The sequence below is a fragment of the Carya illinoinensis genome, chromosome 12 (genome assembly GCF_018687715.1).
Source record: "Carya illinoinensis cultivar Pawnee chromosome 12, C.illinoinensisPawnee_v1, whole genome shotgun sequence".
Taxonomy (NCBI): domain Eukaryota; kingdom Viridiplantae; phylum Streptophyta; class Magnoliopsida; order Fagales; family Juglandaceae; genus Carya; species Carya illinoinensis.
Window position 1 is genome coordinate 15,770,524 of NC_056763.1, and position 7,247 is coordinate 15,777,770.

The 7,247-nt window shown below is 37.4% G+C and overlaps 1 long non-coding RNA gene across 1 annotated transcript; it reads right to left on the reverse strand.

The window, feature by feature from the left end:
• Positions 1-5,427: 5,427 nt before the first annotated feature.
• LOC122289787 lies at positions 5,428-6,222 on the reverse strand. Its single transcript, XR_006236225.1, has 2 exons — positions 5,992-6,222; positions 5,428-5,895 (listed from the first exon to the last, which is right to left on the reverse strand). It is a non-coding gene; the product is annotated as an uncharacterized LOC122289787 (long non-coding RNA).
• Positions 6,223-7,247: the final 1,025 nt, after the last annotated feature.

Consider the following 7,247-nt stretch of genomic DNA (forward strand, 5'->3'; position numbering starts at 1 on the left):
GAGAGATACTCTCAACCCGCAGACAAATACTTGAGTAAATGAACACTCAAACTTGCTCTGTTCCTGACCTCTAAACAAATTAAAGAATTAGGCCAAAAACACAAAACTGGGCCTAGTAAGAACAGAACATAGAGACCTTCCTCCAAACCGCTAATGATCAGTCTTGCAAAAAGAACACTCAAATTTGCTCTGAAACTTCAAAAAAATTACAGAAAAAAAATGAAACAATAAGGCAAAAAAACCAAGAAAACACAACATAAAACACAATACTGTTAGAACAGAACATACAAACCTTCCACCAAAACACAGATGAACAGACTTAACAGAACAGCCACATTTCACCAAGGCTAAAGCACAAACCATATGAAGAGAAACAAATAAATCATCACAGCTCCTGCAGTCATATTTACTCAACTCAGTCAATCCATGTTTTCAACTTCTCCAGACAAAACAAGCGCAAGGCAGCCAAAACAAAGCATATTGGATCAGAGACGACAAAAACTAAGGCAGAAAACTGAAGATAGAAAACCATACGCACGTAAAGATTCGGAAGGAAAAAAAACAAAGAGAGATACTCTCCCGGCTGTAGACGAAGACCCTTAGTAAAAGAACAAGCAAATCAAGATTAAAAAACAAAACAATGAGGCAAAAAAACCAAGAGAAGACACAGAACAAAAAACTGGGCCTAGTAAGAACAGTACATAGAGACCTTCCTCAAAAATGCAGATGAACAGCCTTGCAAAACAACGCCTCATTTGCTCTAAGCTTGACGTCCAGACAGATTAAAGCAATGAAAGATCTAGGCAAAAAAAAAAAAAAACAAGGGAAAAACTACAACCATTGCAATTGTAATTCCCCTGCTAAAGCCCAATCAGCCAAGTCAAAACAACTCCCCTACTGCCAAGACAGCAGAAAGCCGCTGCTTGAGAAAATAGGGAAAAAAAAATATTATTTTTTCATCGATAAGTGAAAATAGAAAAACATTTGAGAAAGATCAAGTAAATCTACATTGGTTTGTGTTCAAAAAGAATTCAAGAGGTTTTAGTTTCAGGTCTCTTTGGATAGGAAGCTTGCATCTCTACGCAAAGGGTTACTGTGGAAAAGGAAAACCCCCATGTAAGCAAATTCATTGGAAGCAGTGAGCCAGTAGCACACTAAAACTACGAAAAAAAAAACAAGAGAAGATAGAAAACACAACACTGCCTACTAAGAACAGGACATAGAGACACTTCTTTAAAACTGCAGATCAACAGCCTTTCAAAAATAACCCTCACAATTCCACAAGACTCAAGCTCAAACAATATGAATAAGAAACAAATCATTTCATCCCTTGCATTTTTATTTACTCAGCTCCATCAATCCCATGTTTTCTATTTTTCAAAAAGTAAATATCATGTTTTCTCTAGACAAAACAAGCGCATGGCAACCATAAAAGAGAACACTAGATCAGAGACAACATAAAATAAGGCCAAAAACTGAAGAGAGAAAACCACACACACAAAATGAGTCAGAAGAAAAAAAAACATTGAGAGATACCCTCCCGACAGTAGACAAAGAGCCATAGCTAGACAAAGAGCCATAGCAAAGAACACTCAAATTTGCTCCGAGCTTGACCTTCAAAAAGATTAAAGAAAGAAAAGAACTAGGCAAAAATAAAACCAAGAGAAGACAGAGAAAACACAAAATTGGAACAAGTTGAATAGAACATAGGATCCTTCTTCCAAACCACAAATGAACAGCCTTGCAAAAGGAACTGTGATGTTTCCACCAGACTGATGCTCGAACCATAACAAAAGAAAGAAACAAATCATCTTATCGCCTGTTGTCCTACTTACTCAGCTTGGTCAATCCTGTGTTTTGAACTTCTCCAAACAAAACAGGTGCATGCATCAACAGATTAAAGAAACAAAACAAAAAAATCAAGAGAAGACAGAAAAGACAAAACTGAGCCTAAAAAGAATGGAACATGCAGACTTTCCTCCAAACCACAGATGAACAGCCTTGAAAAACAGCCACCACGTTTCCTCCAGACTGAAGTTCAAACCATAAGCAGAGAGAGAAACAACTCATCTCATCTGTTGACATCCTACATACTCAGCTCAGTCTATCCAGTCTTTTTAACTTTTCCAAACAAAACAAGTGCATGGCATCCATTACAAAGAACACTAGATCAGTGACAACATTAAAAAATAAAAAAGCCCAAAAACTGAAGAGGCAAAACCAGACATACGAAATGAATTGGAAGGAAAAAAATTACACAGAGAGATACTCTCCAACCGTAGACGAGAATACCCGGAGTAAATGAACACTGAAATTTACTCCGTTCTTGACCTCTAAACAGATTAAAGAAACCAAAAAAATAAGGCAAAAGACACAAAACTACGCCTAGTAAGAATAGAACATAGAGACCTTCCTCCAAACCGCAAATTACCAGCCTTGCAAAAAGAACGCTCAAATTTGCTCCAAAGTTGAAATCAAAACAATTTAAAGAAAAGAAACAATTAGGCAAATATAACAAAGAAAAGATGACGTAAAACACAAGACTGGGCCACGTAAGAACAGAACATACAGACCTTCCACCAATAAGGAGATGAACAGACTTACACAAAGATAAGCCACATTTCATCTAAACTGAAGCACGAACCATACAAAGAGAAACAAAATCATCTCAGCCCCTGAAGTCCTACTTACACAGATCAGTCAATCCCGTGTTTTCAACTTCTCCAGACAAAACAAGCGCGAGGCAGCCACAATAGAGAATATTGGAATAAGGCCCAAAATTGAAGACAGAAAACCACACGCACAAAATGACTCGGAAGGAAAAAAAAAAACACACAGATACTGTCCTGGACGTAGACGAAGACCAGCCTTGCAAAATGAACACTCAAATTTGCTCCAAACTTGACCTCAAAACGATTAAAGAAACGATTAGGCAAAAAACGATTAAAGAAACAAAACGATTAGGCAAAAAAAAAAAAAAAAAAAAACAAGAAAAGACGTAAAACACAACACTGGGCCTCATAAGAACAGAACATACAGACTTCCACCAAAACGCAGATGAACAGACTTACACAAAGAACAGCCACATTTCATCTAGACTGAAGCACGAACCATGGGAAGAGAAACAAATAAATCATGTCAGCCCCTGCAGTACTACTTACGCAGCTCTGTCAATCCCGTGTTTTCAACTTCTCCAGAAAAAAAACAAGCGCGAGGCAGCCACAACAGAGAATATTGGATAAGAGACGACAAAAAATATGGCCCAAAACTGAAGACAGAAAACCATACGCACAAAATAAGTTGGAAGCACAAAAAAAACAAAAAAAAAAAAAAAAAAAAACACTCTCCTGGCCGCAGACGAAGACCCCCGCAAATGATCAGCCTTGCAAAAAGAAATTTAAATTTGCTCCGAACTTGACCTCTAAACAGATGAAAGAAACAAAACGATTAGGCAAAAAAAAACCATGAAAAGACGTAAAATACAACACTGGGCCTCGTAAGAACAGAACATACAGACCTTCCACCAAAACGCAAATGAACAGACGTACACAAAGAACAGCCACATTTCAAGTAGACTGAAGCACGAACCATACGAAGAGACACAAATAAATCATCTCAGCTCCTGCCTATTTACTCTGCTCGGTCAATCCCGTGTTTTCAAATTCTCCAGACAAAAAAAGCGCAAGGCAGCCACAACGGAGAACATTGGATCAAGACGACAAAAAAAATAAGGCACAAAACTGAAGAAAGAAAACGACACGCACGAAATGAGTAGGAAGAAAAAAAAAAAAAAAGACACAGAGATACTCTTCTGGATGAATCTCTTCAAAGAAGCAAGATGGAATTGCATAGCAAACCCAAAAACAAAACGGATGAATAAGATCCAAAAACAGTATTCCAACAGTTGCAATTGTAATTCCTCTCTTTTTCTCTTCTGGAGCCTTGTCAATTCCATCGAAGGCATCAGCCTTAGGTCTCCCTCTTCTGCTAGCACCTTGAAATGGATCACAAGAAAATTCCAGAATCAAGGATAGTGAAGCATTTTGTATTCCACACGTCATCCCAGAAAAGCAAAATCTATCAAAAAAGAAATCTCCAAACAAAAAAGAAGTCATATAAACATGTACAGGGCAACATTAACAGAGGTTTAATAGATATAAAAAAAAAAAAAAAAAAAAAAAAAAAAAAAAAAAAAAAGCAACAATAAAATAAGGCAAAGGAAAAAAAAAAAAAAAGAATAAAAGCGACGTACAAGGCTTGCGGAGGTGATTACGGCTGCGGCTCTGGCAGTGGAGGCTTACCGCAGTGGTTCAGACGGAAAGTGGTGCCGTCTTCTTCTGTGCTGGACGGCTGAAGGGTGTTGATGTCGTTGGTTTGCCGTGCTTTGAGGAAGACAACCGTGCTCTGTTTTTACTTGCTTAAAACGGACGCTGCAATGGTCGCGGGTGGAGGCGTGGGGCTGGCTTTCGGACGATGTGGGGGTGGTGTTTAAGACTGGGCTTGTCGTGGTGTGGAGTCCAGGAGGAGGTGCGACTAGTTTGGCTATCGGTTGGGTGGTTTGCGGTGGAGGAAAGGAGCGCTGCTCTGTTTTCTGTGGTGTAAAGCAGGGGTTGTTGCGGTAGTTCGGTGATGGCATTTCAAACAGTGGTTTCAAAGGCGTCTAGATGGCATGGGAGGATTTGCACTAAATTACTGAGGATCTTAATTCCTCAAATGTAATTCGAAAGGGATAGATACTCGGAGAAACTTTACTTGATTTATCTGCATCCTACAAATTGGATATAAGAAAGTCTTGGAAGCTGACTGTTACATATATTTATTTATACTGATTTTTTATGATAAAATTTAATAATAATTTTATATTAAAAAAATAATAAAATTAATCACATTAAATTATATATAAAATAATTATCCATAAAGTTTTTTGACCTACAGCATACATTAACAAAATCTGCATATCTTGGACAGTCAACACGTGTATAGTGTCACTATCATACTCCACATGTGTCAAGAATGTCTTGGAAAAGATGGAGTAATGCATTCAAAGATACAAGATAGAACGGCATGGCAAAATAAAACACAGAATGCATTTGCATTGTCTTTAGCAAAATTCTTCTAATAATAAGTCCATGAAAAAAAATAAAAGAAAAAAAAAATCCATTAAATTTTATCTGACTACAATAAAACACCCTACTCAAGTTTTATTGTCAAGTTATTTTCATCTATGGACAAATCAAAAGCTGACCCGTGGCTCTAAAGTGCCACGTATGTCAACTCATAAAAATTTTAATAATTCAAGGATTATTTAAAACGTCCTCAAAACTAAGTAACAAGCAAATCAAATCAAATAAGAAGATTGAGAAAATTGTTTTATTAAATGATAAAAGAATAAATTCCTCAAATTGAAAAATTAGAGAACTTAAAATCATTCAAAATAAAATAAAAACAACAAATTATATTAAAAACCCATGGATCGAGTTCACATTTCGAAGGAATATATATACATATAGTATAATCTGATACGCAAAAAATATATTTATCAATATATATATCTTCTATATATAAAAACCTCAATTTAAAAAGCAATAATATTTTTATCTGACGATTTTATCCCTCTCGATTTGTCTGTTCTGTCCCTGATTTACCTGAATGTTCAGATGTATGAACTACGAAGCGGTGCGTTCGATTTGTCTGACAGTTTTTTCTCTTTCTATCTAGCTCTTTCGCCGCCATATTTTAAACTTCCGTTCTCTCTCTTTCTCCTGCGAAGTGCGAACTGCGAAGTACTCCGACTGGGTGATCCCGAACTCGTGAAAGCTGTCCGCCCTAAAATCCCCCACGCCAGACGTGCAGAAAGAGTCCCCAAACATTTATTTGTAGTAGATCGTAAAAGGCCTGCACAAATCACGTCAAAAAGTTTCAGTTAACGCGCGGAGAAATGAGGAGGCCAGCGGCCTTGGGAGAGTGAAAGAGAGAACTACTCGATCTCACCTTTTATGTATAATTAACGAAAGCTGGCCATGGAATAATTAATTAAGTTCCATTAGGATATATATATATTAGCTTCAAAACCCTTGTCCAGTAAGGGTTGAAAGCTACAAGGACAAGCTAGTTATACTTGTCCTAGTTATACCCTTGTCCAGTAAGCGTAAGCTATCATGTTATACCCTTGTCCAGTAAGGGTTGAAAACTACAAGGACAAGCTAGTTATACCCTTGTCCAGTAAGCGTAAGCTATCGTGTTATACCCTTGTCCAGTAAGGGTTGAAAGCTCCAAGGACAAGCTAGTTATACCCTTGTCCGGTAAATGTAAGCTATCATGTTATACCCTTGTCCAGTAAGTGTTGAAAGCTACAAGGACAAGCAACGCCTTTTCTTGAGAGAGATATTCTCTTCTTTCTTTTTAGAAAACTCTATTTTAATGATAGCTGTTACAGGAGAGGAGAGTAAAATTGTAGCTTCCACCCTCCTCTCCTCTCTTTTTCCTTTCTATTTTCGCACTATATATATACTTTTAAGATAGTATTTTTTTTTTTCTTCTTTTCAACAGTTCAGTTTTGATCAAATTTACTGCTCTCTTGTCACCATTTATCTACACGCACCGTACCACCCTTTCCTACAACCATCGATTTACTAGGACGATGCAAAGCTGTGTCAAAATGCTCGATGTGTTATCATCACGCACGCGTGGCTTCTTGTTGCGAATGGTTTTCACGCGCCGCCGCGGTCCAATGGCTACACGTCTCATATCAGCAACTTTGTCTCGCCGAGATCTTCTAGATCTGGGTCATCCCGTCTCCTTCCCACCGACGCATGGCTACCTCGAGCCATCATAAGTGCGCAGGAACGCAAATAATCATTGGCTGCAAATCAATCCACCCGATGCCGTGTTTTCTATTATAGTTTTACTTTTCGTAACTGCTGATCTTAAATATAGGACTGCAGATCTCTATAAACATCATGTCAAGACAACAAACAATAGTGCATTCGCCACTCTCACAGCTTCTAGTAAAGCTGTTCATAACTTTTTACGAACGTCTTATTACCGTCTTTTAAGACAGCATCTTCTTAGTAGGACTTGAGTAAATATCAAGAAATTAGTTGTTAAAACTTAAGTTTTTATTTTTTTTATCTACCTCTTTACACTGTTATTATTCTAGGGCATTTCTTGAGAAACCTCATCCCCACTTCATATATCATCTTTTCTACATTTTTAATGAAGTTTACTCGCTTGTTTTAATAATAATA